Source organism: Protomyctophum parallelum, assembly GCF_964188405.1.
Source record: "Protomyctophum parallelum genome assembly, chromosome: 6".
Taxonomy (NCBI): Eukaryota; Metazoa; Chordata; class Actinopteri; order Myctophiformes; family Myctophidae; genus Protomyctophum; species Protomyctophum parallelum.
In genome coordinates this window covers 27,738,174-27,754,999 of record NC_139701.1, presented here as the reverse complement: position 1 = coordinate 27,754,999, position 16,826 = coordinate 27,738,174, and the positions used below count along the sequence as shown (strand labels likewise).

Sequence of the window (16,826 nt, the reverse complement as noted above, 5' to 3'; positions counted from 1 at the left end):
GTGTGTTTATCCTCTGTGATATTGTGTGCTGTTGTTATGGAAGTGCTGATGTGCTATATGTGCTATTTTATCAACAAATACATTCAATTCGACTAAATGTTCAAAGCAAAATTTACTAAGGACTACAGTTTTGGTGTTGATGAATAAATCTGTGCTGCTGGATACGTGTGCCATTTTAAATACTAAAGGTAGTGGTTGAGGCCCTGACACACCCTGCCCAGTGTTAATCGGATTCATGCAACATTACTTTGAGCTTTTTGCCATAACAATAATACTAGGTCTTGTATGGCAACTTTGTATGACACTGTAGTGAAGATTAACCCACCTTGCAGCAAGGATAAGATTCACCTCAGTCAAAATAAATATGCACAATGTAATAGGCTTTAATTGAGAAATCAAATCAACAGGACAAATGAGTGTACACAACTACAAAATAAACATTTTGATGAGTATTCACAACTAGAATATATCATTAGCAGGAAAGATTACTTCACAAATAAGGGCCGTCCAAACAAAGCACTGAAACCATAACACTTATTATGTGAGCATCTAAACACAGATGATTTCATTATAGTTGTGGTGTGGATTCTTCCATACACTTCATTTTAAAAACTAGTTATAGTTAGAATGTTTGGTGTAAGTGGCCCATTAATACACACATTGCCTGGGAAATCGTCCCCAAATTGCATTCAACGCTCAAAGTTCTGAAAGAGACTGAAGCTGTTACTGTTATCAGAGATTTCCCCCAATATTTAAGAATGGTACCAAGAGCTATTAAGATGGAATAAATCTCTTTATGGAGGAAGAACTTATTACGCTTACACATAGTCGCATATCTCACTTATTTGGAGGGAGGGCAGAATCCATTTCTTGCTGCTTATTTGGTCCATTGACCAGTGACCATATACAGTGAAAATGCATGGGAACAAACGAGCACATTTATCACACAATCAGAATTTGTGGATATATTTTGCACATGTTAAGCCAGTAATATTTGCTAAACTTGTATTGTGCACTTGAATATGACTTATGAGGATCGAAGCCTGTGTTTTTTTGTGTGTGTGATCCTTGGCGTGAGAACAGACTGTGAGTGGACATTACACCACACTGTGACAACCGAGGGCAGACAAGGGCAACAGTACAGCACCCACCCTACCCCCTCTCACTCGCACGCACGCACGCATGCACACGCGCGCACACACACGCACACACACACAACTGACAGTTCTAATGAATAAATCAACAAGACTTAACAGTGCTTCCACACCCAACGGAAATGTGCACACGTGCGCGCACACACACACACACACACACACACACACACACACACACACACACACACACACACACACACACACACACACACACACACACACACACACACACACACACACACACACACACACACACACACACACACACACACACACACACACACACACACACACACACACACAGGGGAAGACCTCTTCTGCTGTCACAATGAGAACATTCTGTCACCAGGCTGAGACATTTCCTCCTGACTGCTGTGGAAACCAGACACCTGGGTCTCACTCTGCATGAACGTCACTCACGCTCACTGCACAAGCGCAAACACACTTGCACGCGCAGACGCACGTGCGCACACACACGCGCACGCGCCAAGGGTCCTTGACATGAAAACGTTTGAGACTGCACTAAACTTCAGGTCAAACACAGACCATGGTATATGCACAGTTAAGTAGGCCTACCTCTCTCAATGGAATGGAAGCAATCCAATCCAAGCTATATTCAGCTGTACTTCGACACTAATTTAACCACCCTAGCGTCTGTATTCAAGGGGAAACATTTGACCAAAATAGCTCACAATGCGTCAAATTGTAGATTGGCCTTTTCAGCTGAGAGATTTGGTGTAGAAGGAAGATAGATGGCTAGGGTTCGAACCCCGGCCAGATCATACCAAAGACCGTCATGTCCAGGGTTTGTACTTGTACATCTTTCCCCAGGGGGTGTACTTGTACATCAAGCCGCCTCACGCTGCAGAAACAGGAGATGGCGTCTATTAAGCAGGTCAAATAATATTACTAAACCCATGCGGTAATACAGAATTTGGCCTCGCACTGCGCCCTTTCGTATTATGGAAGCCATGTTGAACGCACACACGCATACCACGTTCCTGAATATTTTAGTATTGGGGGAGTGTCCATGTTAATTTTTTTTTGCGGCTTACGCCTTTTATTGATTTTTTAAGGGACAAAGGGCCCAGACCGTTACGCTACGGCCTGGGCCTATCCATGTTAATTTTATTCGCTTTGCACATTCTGCCCCTTGACACTCAGCGCATAACGATTCCACCTGGGTCTGACCACCTCTTAAATGCAAAAAGCACTGTTTGATTTTACACTTGAGCGGCTCTGGGCGCTGCTGGAGTGTTGCCATGTCTGTTTATTATAAGCGACTTTGGGCGTCTTTTTCTGTAAAGTTTCTTGTAAATATTGGTATTTGTGGTTGCTTATCTTGTTTCTAAAGTGCTTATTTGGACTTTTCTCCTAATGTTGTTTAAACCAGTGATCCCCACACAGCGACATTCCCTGCATGTCAAGGAACCCCAGATGAATGCATTTGCCCAACTAAGGACGGCTAATCCAAAAATATTTTGGCAGATTTGGAGTTTTTAAATGTTTCAATAAAATGTTTCAAATATATTCCACAATTGTCACTATTTTCCAAGATTACTTTTGAAAATAGCAGATCTACCAGCTCACAATGCATCACATTCATTCATTAAAACTATGAACTCTGACTGCAGGGGGATATATATTTAAAATTATCATTATAATAATGTGCAAGAAAATATTTAAAAAGAAGGAAGAACTTTATATTTGTGGACAATCAAAATATGTTGGAAATTTTAATGTGATGTCATTAAAATTGATATGGCAAACAGAAAATAAAAACATGGCACTTCATTTAAAATAGGTTGCAGACCCCTGTTATATGCGCTTCTTTTGGGATTATTTTTATAGATTTTTTCTATTTACTTGTTTCTATGAGATATGGCAACATGCGGTCTCTGAGCTCTGGGGTCTCAGAGCTCTTTGGTAAAACGTTGAGCTTTGGAATGGTCATTGTTCGCTCAATTCACAACCTATTTTTTTATTAATTATTATTAAATATTATTATATTTTTTATATTATTAAATTAAAACATCTCCATAATCCTTGAAATGTTTGCTTTCATACGCTGTATCACACCCGATTCAAGTCTTCTTCAATAAAATGCTACGAGCGAAGACCATAACATCGGGTACGCAGCATTACGCAGCACGTATAGTAGGTGCTGGTGGCATTTCATTCCTTTTTCGAATTAAATAAAATACAATAAACATTATTTTACTGGTGTTTTTCAATAGAAACAAATAAAGAGCGTGTGTGCAACAGTGCATATACGTGCATGCACTAGGCTATATTTACTCCTTGTCGGGATGTGAGCTCTTCACAGCCCGTTTGTCTTTTTTTTTAAACGTTGATATTATAAACACTCATGGTTCTCCATATTCCTTAGGAATCTTGCTTTCATTCGCTGTATGGTACATGGTTCTATTATTATCGAATTAAACAATATCAAACGAACTTGTATGTTCAGGGGTTAGACGATTCTGGGAACATTACGCACGGATTGCCAGCCTATGCTGCGTATCAGTTCCATTCCGATCTGAAAGGTATAGGTAGGTATGAATCAAATTAACTAGAATAAAGATTTTTACAGTTGTTTTTCATGCTTAGAACAGAAACAAATGAAGGGATGTCTCCCTCCCTTAGTATACAGTATAGCCTACAGCTGCCGCTGTAATGACTTTCCAATTAACACTGCAAGTTACTTAACAAAATAGAGACATAGGCCTACAAGCTATGCACATCATGGCTGTGACAGCTTGTGGATCTGTTCTTTTGAGGCATAAAGGTGACAGCATGCAGTGCAATAGGAATAATTAACCCAAATGTGACAAAGTCAGGTCATGTCTATGGTGCCAGCCTGCAGAAATGTAATACCACTCCGGGAGCATTCCGTATGTGAGATCAGCTGACTGGTAAAGAGAATAGTACGGACATGCTGATCGGGTACGCCTTAAACACTCCTTAAACACTCCCATGACTAATTCAAGGCCGTTTTGCGCACACCACGGGGTGTCGAAAGCGCTTCTTACCATGCATATAATTGTAATATGACATTGGCCACGCCTCCACCTCTTAAAACTGTAATATTATATGTAATATGATTTGACCTGCTTATTAGACGCCTATGGCTCATGCATGCCCTATGGGCCTCATGGCTCGGCAATGCTTACTTACACAGGAAACAAGTATAATGTACATTAAGATTAGAGCTAAGATTCTCTGATAAAGAAACACTGACTCACTGTTAAATTTTGAACAATGTCTATTATTCCATCATGATAAAAGACTGCTACAGGAACAGTAGAATCGAGCTGAATAACACATTTAAAGAAAATGCTAATTTAGGACGGAAGCTCAGTGAAACAAAATCAATCGGAGATGCAGCTGCTTACCAAAGACCACAAAGTACGCCTATCCCATAAAACAAAGTTCATATGATGACAGAAAAGCTACGCTTTCTACCCACCATGATGGATGAGGCAAATATTGAGAGAAGAAAGTGAATACGCAAATATACAACACATAAATTTGTCAAACTTGGGAGTTGTAATCAGCCCATGATTGGTGTATATGTCATTGATTTGTCACAGAACTCTGAGTTCCCATTTAGTTTCTGATCAGATTCCTATAAATCTGTAACACTACAAAGGGTTTCAATTTGCTAGGGAAGGGTAGAACAGATAAGAATAAATAATACACGCTAAAACAAGAAGACCATTGGTGAAGAAGTGATGATGGGCGTGTATTAACTGTGTTCTCATCAGAAAGACAATCATGAAACAATATTGGCTGTGCTTGAGTGTAAGAAGTGAGCAAAACTCCTTTTTGACCATGCATTAGCTTGTCCTGCCAGGATGGCATCCAAAAACAAAAACATGAAGTTGCCATGCGTGACTGTGAGAGAGAGAGAGAGAGAGAGAGAGAGAGGAGGGAGGGAGGGGAATGTAGGTATAGGTTCACGTCTACAGGTGCATATTTTATTTTTTCTATGTGTGACATGGGTGAGCCGTGTGTCTGTGTGAGTTTGTCCTTTTAACCAGCTTTAAATGAGTCACTTTGTTATGAGTTATATCCTGAAAAACTGCAGGGGGTTTCAAAAGGTCAGTCTATTTTAAGCTATGTGTTGGAACGGATGTTGAGTTCATAGCAATGTGCAAAGTTGAACCCCGGGGGTCTGCTTCACGCTGGCTTAATCTTGGCATGTAAATACAAAACCAAACCCTGAAAGGAGTGGAAGTTGAAGGGGTGAAGAGTTTATAACAAACTCAATGGGCTCCATTTTCATTCGAGCTTTCTAAATGCAGTTTTTGGTTACCTGCCTAAATCCCTAAAACACCTCCGTTACCCATTAATTATGCATAGGTGTGGTTTGGGCGTTACAATAATTAAACCAATCACTGTGCCACATGCCATTGCCTTTAAGAGATCCCTTATCCGTCGCCGTTATGCCCAGTGCCATTGCTTCATAGCCTTACGGTCTCCCATGGAAGTGTGATGCGTTGCTTGTCTTGAAGTCTCACTTGTCCTGTAATCGCTTGCTGTCGGCATATTAGATAGCGGGTGACGCTGGACCAAAATACCATTTAGGGACAGAGCAAACTCCTATACTAATTATGACTTGCGGGCCGCGTCGCGGGTAACGGCGGCGATGAAAATGGAGCCTTCAATGTCTGCAAAGAAAGCACCATGATCAAAGGCAACCCATCTAGAAAAATATGAAGGCCTGAAATTACAGAAACACTAGGAGTACAGTGGAGTATGCAATGAAACACGTCCAAAATCGACAGAATAATTTTCGACATGAATGGACATTTATCTAAAATGAAGACGAAGATGAAGCAATGTTTCTATCCAGCATTAGTGCCATGTGGCCACACAACAGCTCCCGAGTCAATTCTACACTTGTACCAAAGATGGCAGTGCAATAACGCCAGTCTCCAGAGAAAATAGAGACTAAAGAGGTATTGTTATTGTTGTTGTTCACAGAGAGCAGAAAATAAAGGCAAGCATTTAACGATAACAATCAGTAGATAGTGATATCTACGGCTACAGGACAGTGGACACAGAGGATTTGTTGGGGCTCTGTGTATATCCCTGAATCAATTGATGTTGACAGTTGCTATCAGTTGCTATGAGGGAGTGTAGAGAAAAGCAGAGGATGAGGACACAGAGGCAGGAGTTGAGGACGTGAGACAGGGAGTGAGGGAGAGAGAGAGTTAACTGAGTTTAAGGACATTTATCTCAATTAGACCAGATTGGTTTCTGCACTGCTTAGCGAAATGAAAATTGGCAGAAACTTGGTGTACTGTAGTGTAAACACTGAAGTATGTGAGTTTTAGTGAGGGCCACTTGAGTATACTAATGCATGGCTAACACATCCACATGTCCCTCTGTGCCTGGAAGCTGGCTGTGGTACACTATTCACAACAGCTGTCTGTTCTATTCCATAGTAATATATTTGGCCAAAGTCTGAAATCCATTAAACTCTTACACTTGCAGTCTTGCACACGCACGCACGCACGCACGCACACCGTCTCTGTATACTATAAACTCTGGCTATGAATCAAAGTTGCAATGAAAATGTATGTTGCGCCTGATCTATATCATCAGAATATGTTGCAGGCAGCGGTAGGATCCTACACAGAACATAGTTTGCCGCAACAAACTCAACAAGATCAAATGTGATATGGTACTACTACTTAGGCACACAATTGACATGAAGGCTGGTCCTAGGAATAATGATGCAATAAAACCAATGATGTGAACTTGTGATCTAAAGATGTCCTTTAAGGTGAACAGGTAAACAAAAACGTATTTTGCACACAGTGTATGTTTTTGCACCTCAACAATAATTTTATGTTGTAAGATTTCAATTCAGCAGCCTGGTATGTATATCTTATTTGACAGTTATCAGGTAAGCCCTCTACTCTAAAATGTGTGTGTTCTACACATCCCGTGTGCTCATGAGGTGCACATGCTGACAGACACAGGGCACACAATTTAGAGGTCTGGTCAATAGTTCCATTGTTCACCTTAACCACATGCCTAGCCTCCCTAGCATATCTACAAGCTCAAAACATGTTACAACGTGATGCGTTGTGAGCTTGTAGATTGGCCATTTCTGGCAAAGAGATTTGCTATAGGGAATAAGGGAAGTATATAGGCTTTAAAACCAATAAGGGATGCACATTATTGAAATTTTGTCCGATATCAGTTTATTTGCATGGTCAAATATATGTTTAATACCGATATGTATTACATGTTTCCAGTAGGGTTTACCTTACACTTATTATATAGAAACTGTGATTCTGGGGATGCAGTAGATGCAGAATTCTAACAGTGTTATTCCTATTACCTGATTTATTTGTATGTTCAAGCTGTTCAAGCAATGTTAAGGGACCAAGCCCGAAGGGACTTCTTGTATTTGTCTGTTTTTCTTCTCCTCCTTCGGCCAAAAATAGCAGTTCTGGCTGAACCGTGCAGTCGGTTTTCACGAAACTTGTCAATATGGTAGAGGGCTATGCCAAACGGTGAGGACGCGAAGCCCACGACCATTGGCCAAAGGATGCAAATTTGAACAGGCATAGCTCATAAACAGTTTGACCGTCGGCAATAAAACTTCGATACACATATGCCTGTCGGCAATAAAACTTCGATACACATATGCGTCTCCTCATGAACAACTTCCGTGTTCTAACTTTTGACCCCTGACCTTTAGTTCTCCCACCATTTTGAATTATATGAAAAACTGTTCAAATTGATCTCCTCCCGGGATCTTTGATCAAAATGCACGAAACTTTCTACATGTGTGATTAGGTGTGATGTCAGAACAGGCCAGCTTCATTATGGAGATGTAGGGGTGATCTGAATTTGGGCCCTGTCCGGAGCCTGGGCAGAGGCTTTTGTGCTGGTTCTGGACAACCAGTGATCGGACTTGACACTGGTTTTATTCCTATATATGGAGTTATTTGTCTATGGCCTAGGCAGTGGCCTTTTGTGGCGGTTCTGGACAACCGAGGGTACGACCAACTCAAGGCCGGGCACTGAACTCCCGGTGGTGGTGTGGAACGCGTGTGGCGAATTTGAAGTTGGTGGGACGAACGGTTCTAGAGTTACGTGGATTTCAGACGCACACACACACACACACGTACGCACGCACACACACATATGCACGCACACACACACACACACACACACACACACACACACACACACACACACACACACACACACACACACACAGAGAGAGAGACTCAGGTGCATTTATAGATAGATAGATGGTATTGGTAGAGGGTCATGCCAAATATAGCGCTGAAACCAGTCTTACTCCAATTGGCCAAAGGGGGGAGATATAGCAATTTTGGAAAAGCAGAAACGGAACGCGGCTTCTATCCGAAGCTAGATAGGAAATATCGGCTCCGACTGACAAGAGCTTCTTGACTTTCCTCTGTGCTCCCTCTGAATTGAGCTGCAACTTTTCCCAACCCCGCCGTGGCTGGGCCGCTTCCTGTCTTCCCCTACTCGGGACTCACATACCAGAACCAGACGTTCACACACCCCCGGTGACGGCTGAGCGTGACCCGGTCATCCTGCCAAGCTGAGAGGAGTTTCTGTTCGCAAGTGGCCCGCAGCTGTCTAGCAGTGTACAGCACTGGGGTGGCGATGGGTGAATGAATATGGGCAGTGGTGGAAAGCAAATAAATACATTTACTCAAGAATGTGGAGGTACTTTTACTTTACTTACAAATGTAACTTTTTACGCCACTACGATAGCTTTAGTGACTTATAACAATACATACATTAACCAATTAGTTTAGACTTTGTCTACTGGAAAATAGCCAATCTACAAGCTCACAACTGGTCGCGTTCTGACTCTTGCGAGCTTTTAGATCGGTTATTTTCGAAAGACTTTCAACACATTTTGAAATATCGTACTATTACTTTAAATATATTTTTATGTCAATACTTTCATACTTTTTTTATTATTGTGTATTGCTACTTTTACAGTACATCTTCCACCATTCAATAAGGGTGAACTGAGGGCTAATAGAGTGCACGGTCCAAGGTCACCATGGGTTTGTTCTGTGTCCACACTGAGCTCTCTCTCTTAGCGCTACCCTTGCCAGCACACATGGGACGCAGAAGGTTGCAAACGCGTGTCGCCTTTAGCCTGATTTATACTTTGTCGTACAACAGTGTTGCATGCCACAAATGCCTCTATGCACAAACGTCCATGACTGATACGTACTACTAAATTATCTCACTTTCACATGGTATAGAAATACTTTCTATTTTGACCATGAACCTTATTTATATTTTTGCTATTGAGTCTTGTTATCTGACACTTTTGCACCTGTACATTTGTGATGTGACAATGAATGCAGTGTAGTTGATGATGGAGAAGAGGAAACAAGTTTGAAACAAAAATGGCTGATGTGTTTATTTTGGCGCTTCTTACATTTTCTGTGGCACCCTGCATGAAGAAAAATGAGAGATGGAAAGAGGAAGGAACGCTGCAATGGAATGAGCGTGCATGTGAGACTCAGGAGTCAGACAGGTAAACAAGGGCAGGTTAAAAGTGGCAGGAATGTGACAGGCAGTTGGGGAAGGCACGCTGACCTGATCCCACATGTAACCGGCGGGCTCAAGGCTCACATAAGGATGTCACCTCTCCCAAGGGAAACCAGGTCAGTTCGGTGAAGGAAGTCATGGAGGAGTGGGGAGGAATGGCAAGGAATATATGTGCATCTGCAGCTTGTCTAGTCAAAACAGGGCTTCTGTGCTGTCTGCTATTAGTTTGGGGTCAGCCCCACAGGCATGACCGGAAAGGGGCCCGCACGGACACATAAACTCAAACGGCTGAGCCTAAATATTACGTCTGTAAAACGTGACCTAAATATTGTGTCTGTGGAACAGAAATTTCCATTCCATTCCAGAAAAGTCCAGACTTAAATTGGCACATTACATGAATAATGCCCTTGTTATTACCACTGATAATACCTGATCATACCGCTTTTTTGTAACAAGATGTTTTAGAAGTACATGATTTTACAGTAGGCCTACTCCAGATTTCTGATCTGATTAAGCAAAATGCGAAATGCATAGTTTGCTACTTGTTTTAATCTGATTATACAACAGTGTCAACCCTAGTATCCAGTGTGTACACTAGGATTTACATCATGTTAAATACCTCATAGATTGAAAAGATCACCAGCAGTCCAGCATTCACTTAAATTCCTTTTAAGGGCTGATTCATACTCCTATTTTACTGCTGTAGTGCCGAAATGATTTCGGCTCGTCAGAAATTTTCAGTAGCACCGAAGAGCCAACTTTAGGACGGTACCCGCCCCCCCAAACCTCAAATGACGTCACATTGTAGGCTCTACAGAGCTGAACCGACTTTTATTCGCCTCTAAAATAGGAGTATGAATCGCGTATGAATCGGCTCTTTCATTGTTTGGTGCAGCAGCAGTGTTGCATTGGTCATTTCACCCACTACCATGCCGTCACCCCTAAGATTTTTCATGAGCATGTGTGCACTCACGCATCGAATAAAAACAACTTTAAGGACAGGAATGAGCCTGTATGCATATCAAGGGATTATTGTGTGACCTGTTAAATCCTAGTGGAAGTGTTAAGCGACGTGCACGTGACGTCACATCGTTTAAACAGCGTCCCACCAGAGATCAAATCACCAATGCAACACTGAGCAGAAGCGATTGCCTCATGCCTCAGGCTAGATATCTGAATGAAATAGAGAATCTTATCTGCTGTACGTAATTGCTTGTGCTCCACTGAGAAGGGTGAAAATGTGAAAGTATGGTGTTGATGTGGAAAGCAGGGAAGGTGTTGAGATGTGATTTAACTATCAAGGCAACAGGAAGTGCCACCACAGCCAGAGGTGCAGGATGTGATTGATTTTAAAGAGTCATAAGACTAAATCAGCCTTCTGATTAAAAAAACATGAAATGGAGCCAGGCTACATAAACTAGAATACCAGACTCTGGGAAACTTACTGCATGTTGGATGAGATTGTAATGTTGGTCCGTCTGTCAACAGATATCTTGAAAAATACTTTTTGAATTAGCTGTGCAGCTTCGTGCCCCACAAAGGATGACCCCCACTGATTTTGGTGGCCCCATGGCCTTTCCTCAAGTGCCAACCTTAAGCTACAATGTCCATTGGCAGTGGCACACAACATATCACAAAGTCTAATGGTCAGATTGACATTGATTGACTTGCTGAGCACATCATGCTCCCCAGAGGAGTAACTCCATGACCTGTAACTTCACCAATTTCAGCCTCAGTCCAAGACATCTCATAATCTAATAATACCGCAGGATACACGCTAATGATTTATTTTGGTGACCCATGTGGACATTCCTCTAGTGTAAGGAGCAGTACTGCCTCTAATGTCTGCTTGCAAGGCTTTTAGACACATTCAGAGCTATCGTCCGACCGGCACAAGATGCTGCAAAGGGGCAGCTCAATTATCAATGCTATCTTTCGATCGAATAGCTACAGTAAGGTCGTCATCAATATCCAAATGTGGCTCCATGGGTGCACAAAGCGGATTCCCGCTGCATCTGTTATGCTTTAATATGTAGATTAAAAACTATTCATTGCTTAATCAATTATTGTAATCTATTTTAGCGAATAGATCGTTCTTCTTGACATTTTGACAATAATAAAATAACCAATAATAACAACAATAACCTCAATAGTGGGTGTGTTCCATTTAGGTGTTTGTTCACCCCTAAAACATGATCATCAGGTAGTATGATTATACTAGGAGAAATATTTTTGTCTAACCTCTATTTTGCATATTTCAAAGATGGCGACTATCTGACAATTTGTTTTAGTTACTTTAACCTTTTAATTTTTTGCAAACTATTTTGTGCTTTTTGAGCATTAGAAACACATTGAAAATCTTACGTTTCATCCAGATGTGAGTGTAGAGTTGATCAAATTGGAGAAAAGAAACAACCTGACTATGGGAAAAGGAGTGCAGGAGTGCATCTCACATAAACCCTGGCAAGTGTGTTTGTCTTATTATGTAACGCCAGTGCCGCAATTCTAAAGCCCCCTCAGGTACAAAAAGTGTGGGCACCCCTGTCCTAGAGGGACTGAGAAAGCCACTGTATGGCTTCATCTACTTTGCTATGGCTACAGCTCTTGCTGTATATTACGATGACCATACGGCATACGCCAATCTTTGGACATGGAAATCAGTGTTGATCTTTTCAGGCTCCAAGTTCAAGGTGAGAGTAACCAGGGTTTCTGTGAGATTCCTTTTCACATAGTCAGGGAAGGCTGATCTTGGTCAAACAAAATTTGTTTAGCAAGTCCCTTGAGAACCTTCCTCCTACCCAAGCTACATTGATCCAGCAGCCAGCTTGTCAAAAGGCCACTACATACCAAATTTCAGTACATTGGGCTGGTCACTGACCACTTTAGTGGACCCATCTTGTAGATACCAGCCAGTAAAGCGAGGCTGAGGCTGCAACAGATGTAGGCCTATTGGACACAAAGAAAATGATGCAAAGCTGGAATCCTTTGCACCTCGATATATAGAAGTTGTATGATCAGGACAAAAAAGGGCATCTCTGTACAGTATAGGGAGCGTGTGTGTGTGTGTGCTTGCACGTGTTTCCAATTTAAACATACTGTTCAAGTTTGATACCTTTGACTAATGCTCAGCATAGATTATTAAGCTATTATTATGCTCTTAGCTCTTATGCTATTATTCTCTTGTTTCAATAAAATTACATCTGTAGTGTATATACAGTGTATGTATGTTTTAGAGATAGTCGCACCACCACTACCACTCCCACTCTACCCCGATAATAGAGGTCACAAGGCTTCACCTACACTGTACAATCGCCATGTTAATTCAACTCTAGCAGTATACAAATGGAATTTGGTTCCATTTATAAACTCTCCAGAGTTAATTTAACAATAAGGATTTGCCACGACTATCAAAGTATTGCAATTTGCTACTTCTCTTTCAGCTACACTCTCCATGCCCTTCTAGCTGCTGAGATACAGAGCTCAATGCAATGACAAATTGACACGCTATCAGTGTTTAATAGGTAGATAAGAACTTCTGAGAGAAACATTCTTCTCGTGCCTCACCCAAAGCTATTACTCTCTTTGACTGGACTTTAACTGATTGGACTTTAATGCTCAGTATACTCATCCCAGTCCCACTGATAAGTTATAGTTTGGCTTTGTTTGACTAATAGCCAATGTCCTCTACGTGTTTCTGCCCTTAGCCAACCTTACTTACACAGCCAATTGCCAAAGTGATTTATCAAGCTAAAACATGTGCGTGAGCCAGTATGGCACAATGAAAGCCTGCTAATGTCAAGAAAGTAAACGGAACCAGTGCCTGGACACTGCCAGTTGTCTCTGTTGTTTTTACATATAGGCTAGATTTAGCACAATGTTAATTTAACTGGATCTCAGAGTCTATGGAAGATTAACAACAAATTCCCTGAACAGGAAATCAATGGCTCAACAAATTGCTGCTAGAGTTAACAGGCTTATGCCGGATTTATACTTTGTCATACGATGATGTCCCATGCTGAAAATAGCCAATCTATACAAATAAGAGCTCTATAAGCTCACAATCCATCACGGATGACACATTGTGAGCTTATAGATCTGCTATTTTGGGATCACGACACCTTTGTACGACTGAGCATAAATTGGGCATTAGACAGAGCTAACAGTTAGGCTTGTCAGTCTAATGCAATCCACGTTAACCTTATTATTTCCTCCTGAATTACATTGAAATCACTTCCTCCCTGGAAATCGGAATACTTGGGCACATCTTTTGAGAGGATTAGCACATTAACAGTCTGCTTCAGTCATGCGTTTGATTTCATGATGAGTTGACTCAGTTACAGTCAGTTTGTCTTTCAGTGCTTGGGGTAACATCCATACATTGGATGCTCTATAGTCTACAGGTACACACCAGTGATTTTGAATGTTTTTCATTTCAAGGACCTCTAGTTTGAAATTAATTATGCCATGGACGCCCATTTGATCTGACGTTTTCTTTTTTATCTCTGGGATCTCAATCTACACTGTACAATCCTCTGTGGCTCTGTGTAATTTTACCTCTGAGAGTGTACAAACAGAACCAAATGGATCCGTCATTCCATTTGTACAATATTTTCAGTTACAGATCTGTCATTTCCTATCAAAATATATAACTTTGTAAAACACTCAATTCAAGTAATATACATTAGTCTAAAGTACAAGTCTACATACAAGTTTAAACAGTGTATTTGAACATCTCAAAAATCACTTTAAAGGGAACTTCTAATGAAAGATATAATGTATTCATTTTTGGCATTGTATCTGGTACTACAACTAGAACTATTGTAAATGGATAACAAGTAGCCTAGCAGACTGACTAGGCGTCACAGTTGTTGTCACGAGTCATTACTACACAGTAAAATCTGAAACATTCATTTGACGCAGAGTGTATAGATAAGGACGCATAAAGTTTCATTTTACACTCTCAAGAGTCACTTTCTGTGAATGTACAATGATTTTGCTGTGCATGTAGTCTCAAACATGTCTAACATTGTTCTCTGACAATGAATACCATGACTGTAGCAGATCATTTACTATTATGCTCTCAGTAGGACCAATCAAATTAATTCATATCACATTGTAAAACAAATTATGTATTCATGGCTGTCAGACTGAATAAATGGTTTCGCAATAAATTAATGAAATTACCAGTAGATTGCAGCAATAGCTGCCTGCAAATTAAATTACCAGTAGATTGCAGCAATAGCTGCCTGCAAATTAACAGTATAGGTCAATGACTGTGGCTTTTAAAAGCTCATACACTATACTTGTAATTGTTGATGCTGATGGCTTCATGGGTAACCAGAAATCAAAGGTCAGTTGATCAAAAGTCAAAAGCTGTGTCCTCACTCAGCAAACAAAGTGGCTATAGATTGCATAATACAGCCTACTAATCCTTACTCCCTTACCTTATAAATTCACACTTTGTTGGGAGTGCTTTTCAAGGAAGAACTGCAGTCTGGAGTACACAATAATACCTTGCATTTAAACAAATAATATTTCTTCAATTTAAAAGGCTTTTTATGCCACAGCTTAATGGAACAGTGCTTCACATTACCACCACTAGACATATTTAGAATTCACTCCATGTAGTCTATGATGAGCAGTGGAAGGCTTATGTTCAAGTCAACCTCTGAATGCTGAGTGGTAGGAGAAAATAATAACAGTACCAGTAACAACTAACAAGTGATTATTTGCCAACTGAGATAAGAACAGCTTTGGATCCTCAACCTTTATTACGTTGCTATACACTGAATTTAATTGATTAGAATTTTCATGGGTGACAATAATCGTACACCACATGGGTTGAAGTGTTTTGAACAAAGCAAATTGAAATTCTTTGGGATAATGTGAACATGTTTATTCTTTCACTTCCATTAGAATAATCCCACCAAAAAACGAAATTGCACATTCGGTGACCATTGCTCTGATCAGCCTAACATGGGTCTGGATTTAAAGGCAGCATGGCGGCGTGAAAATCTAGTATTAGCCTATATAATAGTTTAGAGCAAAATCGTCAGTAAATCCGTGACAAGGAAAACATTGCAGGGCATAAAAGATAATCGATTATCCTAGACTGGTGCCTATACATTGGCAGCGAAATTCTGTTTTCCATACAAAATATAATTTGAAAGGAGGGTCATTCATTCATTCATTTATTATGATGTATCAACAATTTGGTCTGACTATCTTATGAGATACATAAGTTGTAAGTCGTAATGTCCTATAGGACTAGTGATCATTGCATACCCATAATCAACCCTCCATTATTCACTTCACTGAAAAGTGTAAGTGCATGATTTTTTTTAAATGTGCCCACATTTTGCTTAAATCTTCAAGTCCAAACTAAGACTTCCCTGTAGGCTACTCAGTTTCAGCGCAGTACAGATCCCCCTAATGTTAGCTGGGTGTAATGTGTGATCAAAATGAATGTATTTCTGTGAATAATAATATTCCTACTCCTAGCTCCATAATCTGATTAAATGACAGCTGTCTGTGTTGTTGATGGAAGCGCCAGGATTTCTGATCAATATCTTAGCCACTAGTGTGTCTGGGGACCATTAGCAGCCCTGAGCCCAGTGAGACTGACTGATGTGAAATGACAGCCGCTTTCACAGAAGCTACCCTACCATCACATTCATTATGTATGTCTCTTTCTCTATATAAGAGACAATGCTACCGCCTAATTATCCTAATACAACCAAAACTGCATGCACCAGAATTGACTATAAAGTCCTAATTTTCTATGAAGTCTGTCCGGGAGTGACAGTCTGTCAGCTCAAATAAGCATATTAATTATGGAAATGCATTGTTCCATAAGTCAAATAAGGGGAATAGTGGTAGGCCTATACAACCCTGAACTGAAGAGCAGGTGTTGTCATGGTTCCTGAATAGTCATTAACTGGTTATTCAGCATTACTGTAAAAGACTGGGATAACAATTCAAACAAGTGTGTTATTCATAAGCTGTGACAGCTGTACAGAGCCTACTGTACATGTACAAGATCAATGTACAAATTTGCCTATTAAGTAGAAGATAAGATAGACGATAGAAAAACATCTA

At 40.6% G+C, this 16,826-nt stretch overlaps 1 protein-coding gene across 2 annotated transcripts in view; it reads right to left on the bottom strand.

The window, feature by feature from the left end:
- Nucleotides 1-16,826, bottom strand: part of ddah1 (dimethylarginine dimethylaminohydrolase 1) — an 86,082-nt gene that overhangs the window by 64,407 nt on the left and 4,849 nt on the right. The gene's annotated exons all lie outside the window — the stretch shown is intronic.